The sequence below is a fragment of the Phalangium opilio genome, unplaced genomic scaffold (assembly GCF_054372755.1).
Source record: "Phalangium opilio isolate 3A_F unplaced genomic scaffold, DU_Popi_V2 ptg000046l_1, whole genome shotgun sequence".
NCBI classification, from domain to species: Eukaryota; Metazoa; Arthropoda; class Arachnida; order Opiliones; family Phalangiidae; genus Phalangium; species Phalangium opilio.
In genome coordinates this window covers 2,413,428-2,423,080 of record NW_028324169.1, presented here as the reverse complement: position 1 = coordinate 2,423,080, position 9,653 = coordinate 2,413,428, and the positions used below count along the sequence as shown (strand labels likewise).

General features: G+C 41.6%; 48 non-coding genes across 48 annotated transcripts; all 48 read left to right on the top strand.

Moving 5' to 3' along the window:
• Positions 1 to 4: 4 nt before the first annotated feature.
• Positions 5 to 77, top strand: TRNAV-UAC (transfer RNA valine (anticodon UAC)). The gene has a single exon. It is a non-coding gene; the product is annotated as a tRNA-Val (tRNA).
• Positions 78 to 142: 65 nt separating this feature from the next.
• TRNAF-AAA (transfer RNA phenylalanine (anticodon AAA)) lies at positions 143 to 215 on the top strand. The gene has a single exon. It is a non-coding gene; the product is annotated as a tRNA-Phe (tRNA).
• Positions 216 to 279: 64 nt separating this feature from the next.
• Positions 280 to 352, top strand: TRNAV-UAC (transfer RNA valine (anticodon UAC)). The gene has a single exon. It is a non-coding gene; the product is annotated as a tRNA-Val (tRNA).
• Positions 353 to 555: 203 nt separating this feature from the next.
• Positions 556 to 628, top strand: TRNAV-UAC (transfer RNA valine (anticodon UAC)). Its single transcript has one exon. It is a non-coding gene; the product is annotated as a tRNA-Val (tRNA).
• A 203-nt stretch (positions 629 to 831) lies between these two features.
• On the top strand, positions 832 to 904 carry TRNAV-UAC (transfer RNA valine (anticodon UAC)). The gene has a single exon. It is a non-coding gene; the product is annotated as a tRNA-Val (tRNA).
• Positions 905 to 1,106: 202 nt separating this feature from the next.
• TRNAV-UAC (transfer RNA valine (anticodon UAC)) lies at positions 1,107 to 1,179 on the top strand. The gene has a single exon. It is a non-coding gene; the product is annotated as a tRNA-Val (tRNA).
• Positions 1,180 to 1,382: 203 nt separating this feature from the next.
• Positions 1,383 to 1,455, top strand: TRNAV-UAC (transfer RNA valine (anticodon UAC)). Its single transcript has one exon. It is a non-coding gene; the product is annotated as a tRNA-Val (tRNA).
• A 65-nt stretch (positions 1,456 to 1,520) lies between these two features.
• Positions 1,521 to 1,593, top strand: TRNAV-UAC (transfer RNA valine (anticodon UAC)). Its single transcript has one exon. It is a non-coding gene; the product is annotated as a tRNA-Val (tRNA).
• Positions 1,594 to 1,933: 340 nt separating this feature from the next.
• Positions 1,934 to 2,006, top strand: TRNAV-UAC (transfer RNA valine (anticodon UAC)). Its single transcript has one exon. It is a non-coding gene; the product is annotated as a tRNA-Val (tRNA).
• Positions 2,007 to 2,208: 202 nt separating this feature from the next.
• TRNAV-UAC (transfer RNA valine (anticodon UAC)) lies at positions 2,209 to 2,281 on the top strand. Its single transcript has one exon. It is a non-coding gene; the product is annotated as a tRNA-Val (tRNA).
• A 64-nt stretch (positions 2,282 to 2,345) lies between these two features.
• TRNAV-UAC (transfer RNA valine (anticodon UAC)) lies at positions 2,346 to 2,418 on the top strand. The gene has a single exon. It is a non-coding gene; the product is annotated as a tRNA-Val (tRNA).
• Positions 2,419 to 2,483: 65 nt separating this feature from the next.
• TRNAF-AAA (transfer RNA phenylalanine (anticodon AAA)) lies at positions 2,484 to 2,556 on the top strand. The gene has a single exon. It is a non-coding gene; the product is annotated as a tRNA-Phe (tRNA).
• Positions 2,557 to 2,620: 64 nt separating this feature from the next.
• TRNAV-UAC (transfer RNA valine (anticodon UAC)) lies at positions 2,621 to 2,693 on the top strand. Its single transcript has one exon. It is a non-coding gene; the product is annotated as a tRNA-Val (tRNA).
• Positions 2,694 to 2,896: 203 nt separating this feature from the next.
• On the top strand, positions 2,897 to 2,969 carry TRNAV-UAC (transfer RNA valine (anticodon UAC)). Its single transcript has one exon. It is a non-coding gene; the product is annotated as a tRNA-Val (tRNA).
• A 202-nt stretch (positions 2,970 to 3,171) lies between these two features.
• On the top strand, positions 3,172 to 3,244 carry TRNAV-UAC (transfer RNA valine (anticodon UAC)). Its single transcript has one exon. It is a non-coding gene; the product is annotated as a tRNA-Val (tRNA).
• A 65-nt stretch (positions 3,245 to 3,309) lies between these two features.
• Positions 3,310 to 3,382, top strand: TRNAF-AAA (transfer RNA phenylalanine (anticodon AAA)). The gene has a single exon. It is a non-coding gene; the product is annotated as a tRNA-Phe (tRNA).
• Positions 3,383 to 3,718: 336 nt separating this feature from the next.
• On the top strand, positions 3,719 to 3,791 carry TRNAV-UAC (transfer RNA valine (anticodon UAC)). The gene has a single exon. It is a non-coding gene; the product is annotated as a tRNA-Val (tRNA).
• Positions 3,792 to 3,994: 203 nt separating this feature from the next.
• TRNAV-UAC (transfer RNA valine (anticodon UAC)) lies at positions 3,995 to 4,067 on the top strand. Its single transcript has one exon. It is a non-coding gene; the product is annotated as a tRNA-Val (tRNA).
• Positions 4,068 to 4,269: 202 nt separating this feature from the next.
• Positions 4,270 to 4,342, top strand: TRNAV-UAC (transfer RNA valine (anticodon UAC)). The gene has a single exon. It is a non-coding gene; the product is annotated as a tRNA-Val (tRNA).
• A 64-nt stretch (positions 4,343 to 4,406) lies between these two features.
• TRNAV-UAC (transfer RNA valine (anticodon UAC)) lies at positions 4,407 to 4,479 on the top strand. Its single transcript has one exon. It is a non-coding gene; the product is annotated as a tRNA-Val (tRNA).
• Positions 4,480 to 4,544: 65 nt separating this feature from the next.
• TRNAF-AAA (transfer RNA phenylalanine (anticodon AAA)) lies at positions 4,545 to 4,617 on the top strand. The gene has a single exon. It is a non-coding gene; the product is annotated as a tRNA-Phe (tRNA).
• A 64-nt stretch (positions 4,618 to 4,681) lies between these two features.
• On the top strand, positions 4,682 to 4,754 carry TRNAV-UAC (transfer RNA valine (anticodon UAC)). Its single transcript has one exon. It is a non-coding gene; the product is annotated as a tRNA-Val (tRNA).
• A 203-nt stretch (positions 4,755 to 4,957) lies between these two features.
• TRNAV-UAC (transfer RNA valine (anticodon UAC)) lies at positions 4,958 to 5,030 on the top strand. Its single transcript has one exon. It is a non-coding gene; the product is annotated as a tRNA-Val (tRNA).
• A 202-nt stretch (positions 5,031 to 5,232) lies between these two features.
• Positions 5,233 to 5,305, top strand: TRNAV-UAC (transfer RNA valine (anticodon UAC)). Its single transcript has one exon. It is a non-coding gene; the product is annotated as a tRNA-Val (tRNA).
• Positions 5,306 to 5,370: 65 nt separating this feature from the next.
• On the top strand, positions 5,371 to 5,443 carry TRNAF-AAA (transfer RNA phenylalanine (anticodon AAA)). Its single transcript has one exon. It is a non-coding gene; the product is annotated as a tRNA-Phe (tRNA).
• A 64-nt stretch (positions 5,444 to 5,507) lies between these two features.
• TRNAV-UAC (transfer RNA valine (anticodon UAC)) lies at positions 5,508 to 5,580 on the top strand. The gene has a single exon. It is a non-coding gene; the product is annotated as a tRNA-Val (tRNA).
• Positions 5,581 to 5,644: 64 nt separating this feature from the next.
• TRNAV-UAC (transfer RNA valine (anticodon UAC)) lies at positions 5,645 to 5,717 on the top strand. Its single transcript has one exon. It is a non-coding gene; the product is annotated as a tRNA-Val (tRNA).
• A 65-nt stretch (positions 5,718 to 5,782) lies between these two features.
• On the top strand, positions 5,783 to 5,855 carry TRNAF-AAA (transfer RNA phenylalanine (anticodon AAA)). The gene has a single exon. It is a non-coding gene; the product is annotated as a tRNA-Phe (tRNA).
• Positions 5,856 to 5,919: 64 nt separating this feature from the next.
• TRNAV-UAC (transfer RNA valine (anticodon UAC)) lies at positions 5,920 to 5,992 on the top strand. The gene has a single exon. It is a non-coding gene; the product is annotated as a tRNA-Val (tRNA).
• Positions 5,993 to 6,195: 203 nt separating this feature from the next.
• Positions 6,196 to 6,268, top strand: TRNAV-UAC (transfer RNA valine (anticodon UAC)). The gene has a single exon. It is a non-coding gene; the product is annotated as a tRNA-Val (tRNA).
• Positions 6,269 to 6,333: 65 nt separating this feature from the next.
• On the top strand, positions 6,334 to 6,406 carry TRNAV-UAC (transfer RNA valine (anticodon UAC)). The gene has a single exon. It is a non-coding gene; the product is annotated as a tRNA-Val (tRNA).
• A 65-nt stretch (positions 6,407 to 6,471) lies between these two features.
• Positions 6,472 to 6,544, top strand: TRNAV-UAC (transfer RNA valine (anticodon UAC)). Its single transcript has one exon. It is a non-coding gene; the product is annotated as a tRNA-Val (tRNA).
• Positions 6,545 to 6,608: 64 nt separating this feature from the next.
• On the top strand, positions 6,609 to 6,681 carry TRNAF-AAA (transfer RNA phenylalanine (anticodon AAA)). The gene has a single exon. It is a non-coding gene; the product is annotated as a tRNA-Phe (tRNA).
• A 339-nt stretch (positions 6,682 to 7,020) lies between these two features.
• Positions 7,021 to 7,093, top strand: TRNAV-UAC (transfer RNA valine (anticodon UAC)). The gene has a single exon. It is a non-coding gene; the product is annotated as a tRNA-Val (tRNA).
• A 64-nt stretch (positions 7,094 to 7,157) lies between these two features.
• On the top strand, positions 7,158 to 7,230 carry TRNAV-UAC (transfer RNA valine (anticodon UAC)). The gene has a single exon. It is a non-coding gene; the product is annotated as a tRNA-Val (tRNA).
• Positions 7,231 to 7,295: 65 nt separating this feature from the next.
• On the top strand, positions 7,296 to 7,368 carry TRNAF-AAA (transfer RNA phenylalanine (anticodon AAA)). The gene has a single exon. It is a non-coding gene; the product is annotated as a tRNA-Phe (tRNA).
• Positions 7,369 to 7,432: 64 nt separating this feature from the next.
• On the top strand, positions 7,433 to 7,505 carry TRNAV-UAC (transfer RNA valine (anticodon UAC)). Its single transcript has one exon. It is a non-coding gene; the product is annotated as a tRNA-Val (tRNA).
• Positions 7,506 to 7,708: 203 nt separating this feature from the next.
• Positions 7,709 to 7,781, top strand: TRNAV-UAC (transfer RNA valine (anticodon UAC)). Its single transcript has one exon. It is a non-coding gene; the product is annotated as a tRNA-Val (tRNA).
• A 202-nt stretch (positions 7,782 to 7,983) lies between these two features.
• TRNAV-UAC (transfer RNA valine (anticodon UAC)) lies at positions 7,984 to 8,056 on the top strand. Its single transcript has one exon. It is a non-coding gene; the product is annotated as a tRNA-Val (tRNA).
• A 65-nt stretch (positions 8,057 to 8,121) lies between these two features.
• Positions 8,122 to 8,194, top strand: TRNAF-AAA (transfer RNA phenylalanine (anticodon AAA)). Its single transcript has one exon. It is a non-coding gene; the product is annotated as a tRNA-Phe (tRNA).
• A 64-nt stretch (positions 8,195 to 8,258) lies between these two features.
• Positions 8,259 to 8,331, top strand: TRNAV-UAC (transfer RNA valine (anticodon UAC)). The gene has a single exon. It is a non-coding gene; the product is annotated as a tRNA-Val (tRNA).
• A 64-nt stretch (positions 8,332 to 8,395) lies between these two features.
• TRNAV-UAC (transfer RNA valine (anticodon UAC)) lies at positions 8,396 to 8,468 on the top strand. Its single transcript has one exon. It is a non-coding gene; the product is annotated as a tRNA-Val (tRNA).
• A 65-nt stretch (positions 8,469 to 8,533) lies between these two features.
• Positions 8,534 to 8,606, top strand: TRNAF-AAA (transfer RNA phenylalanine (anticodon AAA)). Its single transcript has one exon. It is a non-coding gene; the product is annotated as a tRNA-Phe (tRNA).
• Positions 8,607 to 8,670: 64 nt separating this feature from the next.
• TRNAV-UAC (transfer RNA valine (anticodon UAC)) lies at positions 8,671 to 8,743 on the top strand. Its single transcript has one exon. It is a non-coding gene; the product is annotated as a tRNA-Val (tRNA).
• Positions 8,744 to 8,946: 203 nt separating this feature from the next.
• TRNAV-UAC (transfer RNA valine (anticodon UAC)) lies at positions 8,947 to 9,019 on the top strand. Its single transcript has one exon. It is a non-coding gene; the product is annotated as a tRNA-Val (tRNA).
• Positions 9,020 to 9,084: 65 nt separating this feature from the next.
• Positions 9,085 to 9,157, top strand: TRNAV-UAC (transfer RNA valine (anticodon UAC)). The gene has a single exon. It is a non-coding gene; the product is annotated as a tRNA-Val (tRNA).
• A 65-nt stretch (positions 9,158 to 9,222) lies between these two features.
• On the top strand, positions 9,223 to 9,295 carry TRNAV-UAC (transfer RNA valine (anticodon UAC)). Its single transcript has one exon. It is a non-coding gene; the product is annotated as a tRNA-Val (tRNA).
• A 64-nt stretch (positions 9,296 to 9,359) lies between these two features.
• TRNAF-AAA (transfer RNA phenylalanine (anticodon AAA)) lies at positions 9,360 to 9,432 on the top strand. The gene has a single exon. It is a non-coding gene; the product is annotated as a tRNA-Phe (tRNA).
• Positions 9,433 to 9,653: the final 221 nt, after the last annotated feature.

Sequence of the window (9,653 nt, the reverse complement as noted above, 5' to 3'; positions counted from 1 at the left end):
ACACGTATCTATGGTGTAGTGGTTATCACGTCCGCTTTACACGCGGAAGGTCCCAGGTTCGAGCCCTGGTAGTTACATGTTTTGATCATCGTGATTATACATAATAATAAGGTAGATCTCTTAGAAAACTCACAATAACCAAGTATCTATGGTGTAGTGGTTATCACGTCCGCCTAAAACGCGGAAGGTGTCAGGTTCGAGCCCTGATAGATACATGTTTTGACCATCGTGATTAGACATAGTAATAAGCTACATCTCTTCGAAAACCTAAATTAACACGTATCTATGGTGTAGTGGTTATCACGTCCGCTTTACACGCGGAAGGTCCCAGGTTCGAGCCCTGGTAGATACATGTTTTGCCCATCGTGATTAGACATAATAATAAGGTAGATCCCTTCGAAAACTCACAATAACCAAGTATCTATGGTGTAGTGGTTATCACGTCCGCCTAACACGCGGAAGTTCCCAGGTCCGTGCCCTGATAGATACATGTTTTGACCATCGTGATTAGACATAGTAATAAGCTAGATCTCTTCGAAAACTTTATAATAACACGTATCTATGGTGTAGTGGTTATCACGTCCGCTTTACACGCGGAAGGTCTCAGGTTCGAGCCCTGATAGATACATGTTTTGACCATCGTGATTAGACATAGTAATAAGCTAGATCTCTTCGAAAACTTTATAATAACACGTATCTATGGTGTAGTGGTTATCACGTCCGCTTTACACGCGGAAGGTCTCAGGTTCGAGCCCGGATAGATACATGTTTTGACCATCGTGATTAGACATAGTAATAAGCTAGATCTCTTCGAAAACTTTATAATAACACGTATCTATGGTGTAGTGGTTATCACGTCCGCTTTACACGCGGAAGGTCTCAGGTTCGAGCCCTGATAGATACATGTTTTGACTATCGTGATTAGACATAGTAATAAGCTAGATCTCTTCGAAAACTTTATAATAACACGTATCTATGGTGTAGTGGTTATCACGTCCGCTTTACACGCGGAAGGTCTCAGGTTCGAGCCCGGATAGATACATGTTTTGACCATCGTGATTAGACATAGTAATAAGCTACATCTCTTCGAAAACCTAAATTAACACGTATCTATGGTGTAGTGGTTATCACGTCCGCTTTACACGCGGAAGGTCCCAGGTTCGAGCCCTGGTAGATACATGTTTTGCCCATCGTGATTAGACATAATAATAAGGTAGATCTCTTCGAAAACTCACAATAACCAAGTATCTATGGTGTAGTGGTTATCACGTCCGCCTAACACGCGGAAGGTCCCAGGTTCGTGCCCTGATAGATACATGTTTTGACCATCGTGATTAGACATAGTAATAAGCTAGATCTCTTCGAAAACTTCATAATAACACGTATCTATGGTGTAGTGGTTATCACGTCCGCTTTACACGCGGAAGGTCTCAGGTTCGAGCCCTGTTAGATACATGTTTTGACCATCGTGATTAGACATAGTAATAAGCTAGATCTCTTCGAAAACTTTAAAATAACACGTATCTATGGTGTAGTGGTTATCACGTCCGCTTTACACGCGGAAGGTGTCAGGTTCGAGCCCTGATAGATACATATTTTGACCATCGTGATTAGACATAGTAATAAGCTAGATCTCTTCGAAAACTTAAATTAACACGAGTCTGTAGTGTAGTGGTTATCACATCCGCTTTACACGCGGAAGATCCCAGGTTTGAGCCCTGGTAGATACATGTTTTGACCATCGTGATTAGACATAATAATAAGGTAGATCCCTTCGAAAACTCACAATAACCAAGTATCTATGGTGTAGTGGTTATCACGTCCGCCTAACACGCGGAAGTTCCCAGGTCCATGGCCTGATAGATACATGTTTTGACCATCGTGATTAGACATAGTAATAAGCTAGATCTCTTCGAAAATTTTATAATAACACGTTTCTATGGTGTAGTGGTTATCACGTCCGCTTTACACGCGGAAGGTCTCAGGTTCGAGCCCTGATAGATACATGTTTTGACCATCGTGATTAGACATAGTAATAAGCTAGATCTCTTCGAAAACTTTATAATAACACGTATCTATGGTGTAGTGGTTATCACGTCCGACTAACACGCGGAAGGTCTCAGGTTCGTGCCCTGATAGATACATGTTTAGACCATCGTGATTAGACATAGTAATAAGCTAGATCTCTTCGAAAACTTAAATTAACACGTATCTATGGTGTAGTGGTTATCACGTCCGCTTTACACGCGGAAGGTCCCAGGTTCGAGTCCTGATAGATACATGTTTTGACCATCGTGATTAGACATAGTAATAAGCTACATCTCTTCGAAAACCTAAATTAACACGTATCTATGGTGTAGTGGTTATCACGTCCGCTTTACACGCGGAAGGTCCCAGGTTCGAGCCCTGGTAGTTACATGTTTTGATCATCGTGATTATACATAATAATAAGGTAGATCTCTTAGAAAACTCACAATAACCAAGTATCTATGGTGTAGTGGTTATCACGTCCGCCTAAAACGCGGAAGGTGTCAGGTTCAAGCCCTGATAGATACATGTTTTGACCATCGTGATTAGACATAGTAATAAGCTACATCTCTTCGAAAACCTAAATTAACACGTATCTATGGTGTAGTGGTTATCACGTCCGCTTTACACGCGGAAGGTCCCAGGTTCGAGCCCTGGTAGATACATGTTTTGCCCATCGTGATTAGACATAATAATAAGGTAGATCCCTTCGAAAACTCACAATAACCAAGTATCTGTGGTGTAGTGGTTATCACGTCCGCCTAACACGCGGAAGTTCCCAGGTCCGTGCCCTGATAGATACATGTTTTGACCATCGTGATTAGACATAGTAATAAGCTAGATCTCTTCGAAAACTTTATAATAACACGTATCTATGGTGTAGTGGTTATCACGTCCGCTTTACACGCGGAAGGTCTCAGGTTCGAGCCCTGATAGATACATGTTTTGACCATCGTGATTAGACATAGTAATAAGCTAGATCTCTTCGAAAACTTTATAATAACACGTATCTATGGTGTAGTGGTTATCACGTCCGCTTTACACGCGGAAGGTCTCAGGTTCGAGCCCGGATAGATAGATGTTTTGACCATCGTGATTAGACATAGTAATAAGCTACATCTCTTCGAAAACCTAAATTAACACGTATCTATGGTGTAGTGGTTATCACGTCCGCTTTACACGCGGAAGGTCCCAGGTTCGAGCCCTGGTAGTTACATGTTTTGATCATCGTGATTATACATAGTAATAAGGTAGATCTCTTAGAAAACTCACAATAACCAAGTATCTATGGTGTAGTGGTTATCACGTCCGCCTAAAACGCGGAAGGTGTCAGGTTCGAGCCCTGATAGATACATGTTTTGACCATCGTGATTAGACATAGTAATAAGCTAGATCTCTTCGAAAACTTAAAGTAACACGTGTCTGTAGTGTGGTTATCACATCCGCTTTACACGCGGAAGATCCCAGGTTTGAGCCCTGGTAGATACATGTTTTGACCATCGTGATTAGACATAATAATAAGGTAGATCTCTTCGAAAACTCACAATAACCAAGTATCTATGGTGTAGTGGTTATCACGTCCGACTAACACGCGGAAGGTCCCAGGTTCGTGCCCTGATAGATACATGTTTAGACCATCGTGATTAGACATAGTAATAAGCTAGATCTCTTCGAAAACCTAAATTAACACGTATCTATGGTGTAGTGGTTATCACGTCCGCTTTACACGCGGAAGGTCCCAGGTTCGAGCCCTGGTAGATACATGTTTTGCCCATCGTGATTAGACATAATAATAAGGTAGAGCCCTTCGAAAACTCACAATAACCAAGTATCTATGGTGTAGTGGTTATCACGTCCGCCTAACACGCGGAAGTTCCCAGGTCCATGGCCTGATAGATACATGTTTTGACCATCGTGATTAGACATAGTAATAAGCTAGATCTCTTCGAAAACTTTATAATAACACGTATCTATGGTGTAGTGGTTATCACGTCCGCTTTACACGCGGAAGGTCTCAGGTTCGAGCCCTGATAGATACATGTTTTGACCATCGTGATTAGACATAGTAATAAGCTAGATCTCTTCGAAAACTTTATAATAACACGTATCTATGGTGTAGTGGTTATCACGTCCGACTAACACGCGGAAGGTCTCAGGTTCGTGCCCTGATAGATACATGTTTAGACCATCGTGATTAGACATAGTAATAAGCTAGATCTCTTCGAAAACTTAAATTAACACGTATCTATGGTGTAGTGGTTATCACGTCCGCTTTACACGCGGAAGGTCCCAGGTTCGAGTCCTGATAGATACATGTTTTGACCATCGTGATTAGACATAGTAATAAGCTACATCTCTTCGAAAACCAAAATTAACACGTATCTATGGTGTAGTGGTTATCACGTCCGCTTTACACGCGGAAGGTTCCAGGTTCGAGCCCTGGTAGTTACATGTTTTGATCATCGTGATTATACATAATAATAAGGTAGATCTCTTAGAAAACTCACAATAACCAAGTATCTATGGTGTAGTGGTTATCACGTCCGCCTAAAACGCGGAAGGTGTCAGGTTCGAGCCCTGATAGATACATGTTTTGACCATCGTGATTAGACATAGTAATAAGCTACATCTCTTCGAAAACCTAAATTAACACGTATCTATGGTGTAGTGGTTATCACGTCCGCTTTACACGCGGAAGGTCCCAGGTTCGAGCCCTGGTAGATACATGTTTTGCCCATCGTGATTAGACATAATAATAAGGTAGATCCCTTCGAAAACTCACAATAACCAAGTATCTATGGTGTAGTGGTTATCACGTCCGCCTAACACGCGGAAGTTCCCAGGTCCGTGCCCTGATAGATACATGTTTTGACCATCGTGATTAGACATAGTAATAAGCTAGATCTCTTCGAAAACTTTATAATAACACGTATCTATGGTGTAGTGGTTATCACGTCCGCTTTACACGCGGAAGGTCTCAGGTTCGAGCCCTGATAGATACATGTTTTGACCATCGTGATTAGACATAGTAATAAGCTAGATCTCTTCGAAAACTTTATAATAACACGTATCTATGGTGTAGTGGTTATCACGTCCGCTTTACACGCGGAAGGTCTCAGGTTCGAGCCCGGATAGATACATGTTTTGACCATCGTGATTAGACATAGTAATAAGCTACATCTCTTCGAAAACCTAAATTAACACGTATCTATGGTGTAGTGGTTATCACGTCCGCTTTACACGCGGAAGGTCCCAGGTTCGAACCCTGGTAGTTACATGTTTTGATCATCGTGATTATACATAATAATAAGGTAGATCTCTTAGAAAACTCACAATAACCAAGTATCTATGGTGTAGTGGTTATCACGTCCGCCTAAAACGCGGAAGGTGTCAGGTTCGAGCCCTGATAGATACATGTTTTGACCATCGTGATTAGACATAGTAATAAGCTACATCTCTTCGAAAACCTAAATTAACACGTATCTATGGTGTAGTGGTTATCACGTCCGCTTTACACGCGGAAGGTCCCAGGTTCGAGTCCTGATAGATACATGTTTTGACCATCGTGATTAGACATAGTAATAAGCTACATCTCTTCGAAAACCTAAATTAACACGTATCTATGGTGTAGTGGTTATCACGTCCGCTTTACACGCGGAAGGTCCCAGGTTCGAGCCCTGGTAGTTACATGTTTGGATCATCGTGATTATACATAATAATAAGGTAGATCTCTTAGAAAACTCACAATAACCAAGTATCTATGGTGTAGTGGTTATCACGTCCGCCTAAAACGCGGAAGGTGTCAGGTTCGAGCCCTGATAGATACATGTTTTGACCATCGTGATTAGACATAGTAATAAGCTACATCTCTTCGAAAACCAAAATTAACACGTATCTATGGTGTAGTGGTTATCACGTCCGCTTTACACGCGGAAGGTCCCAGGTTCGAGCCCTGGTAGATACATGTTTTGCCCATCGTGATTAGACATAATAATAAGGTAGATCCCTTCGAAAACTCACAATAACCAAGTATCTATGGTGTAGTGGTTATCACGTCCGCCTAACACGCGGAAGTTCCCAGGTCCGTGCCCTGATAGATACATGTTTTGACCATCGTGATTAGACATAGTAATAAGCTAGATCTCTTCGAAAACTTTATAATAACACGTATCTATGGTGTAGTGGTTATCACGTCCGCTTTACACGCGGAAGGTCTCAGGTTCGAGCCCTGATAGATACATGTTTTGACCATCGTGATTAGACATAGTAATAAGCTAGATCTCTTCGAAAACTTTATAATAACACGTATCTATGGTGTAGTGGTTATCACGTCCGCTTTACACGCGGAAGGTCTCAGGTTCGAGCCCTGATAGGTACATGTTTTGACCATCGTGATTAGACATAGTAATAAGCTAGATCTCTTCGAAAACTTTAAAATAACACGTACCTATGGTGTAGTGGTTATCACGTCCGCTTTACACGCGGAAGGTCCCAGGTTCGAACCCTGGTAGATACATGTTTTGACCATCGTGATTAGACATAATAATAAGGTAGATCTCTTCGAAAACCTAAATTAACACGTATCTATGGTGTAGTGGTTATCACGTCCGCCTAAAACGCGGAAGGTGTCAGGTTCGAGCCCTGATAGATACATGTTTTGACCATCGTGATTAGACATAGTAATAAGCTAGATCTCTTCGAAAACTTAAATTAACACGTGTCTGTAGTGTAGTGGTTATCACATCCGCTTTACACGCGGAAGGTCTCAGGTTCGAGCCCTGATAGATACATGTTTTGACCATCGTGATTAGACATAGTAATAAGCTAGATCTCTTCGAAAACTTTATAATAACACGTATCTATGGTGTAGTGGTTACCACGTCCGACTAACACGCGGAAGGTCTCAGGTTCGTGCCCTGATAGATACATGTTTAGACCATCGTGATTAGACATAGTAATAAGCTAGATCTCTTCGAAAACTTAAATTAACACGTATCTATGGTGTAGTGGTTATCACGTCCGCTTTACACGCGGAAGGTCCCAGGTTCGAGTCCTGATAGATACATGTTTTGACCATCGTGATTAGACATAGTAATAAGCTACATCTCTTCGAAAACCAAAATTAACACGTATCTATGGTGTAGTGGTTATCACGTCCGCTTTACACGCGGAAGGTTCCAGGTTCGAGCCCTGGTAGTTACATGTTTTGATCATCGTGATTATACATAATAATAAGGTAGATCTCTTAGAAAACTCACAATAACCAAGTATCTATGGTGTAGTGGTTATCACGTCCGCCTAAAACGCGGAAGGTGTCAGGTTCGAGCCCTGATAGATACATGTTTTGACCATCGTGATTAGACATAGTAATAAGCTACATCTCTTCGAAAACCTAAATTAACACGTATCTATGGTGTAGTGGTTATCACGTCCGCTTTACACGCGGAAGGTCCCAGGTTCGAGCCCTGGTAGATACATGTTTTGCCCATCGTGATTAGACATAATAATAAGGTAGATCCCTTCGAAAACTCACAATAACCAAGTATCTATGGTGTAGTGGTTATCACGTCCGCCTAACACGCGGAAGTTCCCAGGTCCGTGCCCTGATAGATACATGTTTTGACCATCGTGATTAGACATAGTAATAAGCTAGATCTCTTCGAAAACTTTATAATAACACGTATCTATGGTGTAGTGGTTATCACGTCCGCTTTACACGCGGAAGGTCTCAGGTTCGAGCCCTGATAGATACATGTTTTGACCATCGTGATTAGACATAGTAATAAGCTAGATCTCTTCGAAAACTTTATAATAACACGTATCTATGGTGTAGTGGTTATCACGTCCGCTTTACACGCGGAAGGTCTCAGGTTCGAGCCCGGATAGATACATGTTTTGACCATCGTGATTAGACATAGTAATAAGCTACATCTCTTCGAAAACCTAAATTAACACGTATCTATGGTGTAGTGGTTATCACGTCCGCTTTACACGCGGAAGGTCCCAGGTTCGAACCCTGGTAGTTACATGTTTTGATCATCGTGATTATACATAATAATAAGGTAGATCTCTTAGAAAACTCACAATAACCAAGTATCTATGGTGTAGTGGTTATCACGTCCGCCTAAAACGCGGAAGGTGTCAGGTTCGAGCCCTGATAGATACATGTTTTGACCATCGTGATTAGACATAGTAATAAGCTACATCTCTTCGAAAACCTAAATTAACACGTATCTATGGTGTAGTGGTTATCACGTCCGCTTTACACGCGGAAGGTCCCAGGTTCGAGTCCTGATAGATACATGTTTTGACCATCGTGATTAGACATAGTAATAAGCTACATCTCTTCGAAAACCTAAATTAACACGTATCTATGGTGTAGTGGTTATCACGTCCGCTTTACACGCGGAAGGTCCCAGGTTCGAGCCCTGGTAGTTACATGTTTGGATCATCGTGATTATACATAATAATAAGGTAGATCTCTTAGAAAACTCACAATAACCAAGTATCTATGGTGTAGTGGTTATCACGTCCGCCTAAAACGCGGAAGGTGTCAGGTTCGAGCCCTGATAGATACATGTTTTGACCATCGTGATTAGACATAGTAATAAGCTACATCTCTTCGAAAACCAAAATTAACACGTATCTATGGTGTAGTGGTTATCACGTCCGCTTTACACGCGGAAGGTCCCAGGTTCGAGCCCTGGTAGATACATGTTTTGCCCATCGTGATTAGACATAATAATAAGGTAGATCCCTTCGAAAACTCACAATAACCAAGTATCTATGGTGTAGTGGTTATCACGTCCGCCTAACACGCGGAAGTTCCCAGGTCCGTGCCCTGATAGATACATGTTTTGACCATCGTGATTAGACATAGTAATAAGCTAGATCTCTTCGAAAACTTTATAATAACACGTATCTATGGTGTAGTGGTTATCACGTCCGCTTTACACGCGGAAGGTCTCAGGTTCGAGCCCTGATAGATACATGTTTTGACCATCGTGATTAGACATAGTAATAAGCTAGATCTCTTCGAAAACTTTATAATAACACGTATCTATGGTGTAGTGGTTATCACGTCCGCTTTACACGCGGAAGGTCTCAGGTTCGAGCCCTGATAGGTACATGTTTTGACCATCGTGATTAGACATAGTAATAAGCTAGATCTCTTCGAAAACTTTAAAATAACACGTATCTATGGTGTAGTGGTTATCACGTCCGCTTTACACGCGGAAGGTCCCAGGTTCGAACCCTGGTAGATACATGTTTTGACCATCGTGATTAGACATAATAATAAGGTAGATCTCTTCGAAAACCTAAATTAACACGTATCTATGGTGTAGTGGTTATCACGTCCGCCTAAAACGCGGAAGGTGTCAGGTTCGAGCCCTGATAGATACATGTTTTGACCATCGTGATTAGACATAGTAATAAGCTAGATCTCTTCGAAAACTTAAATTAACACGTGTCTGTAGTGTAGTGGTTATCACATCCGCTTTACACGCGGAAGATCCCAGGTTTGAGCCCTGGTAGATACATGTTTTGACCATCGTGATTAGACATAATAATAAGGTAGATATCTTCGAAAACTCACAATAACCAAGTATCTATGGTATAGTGGT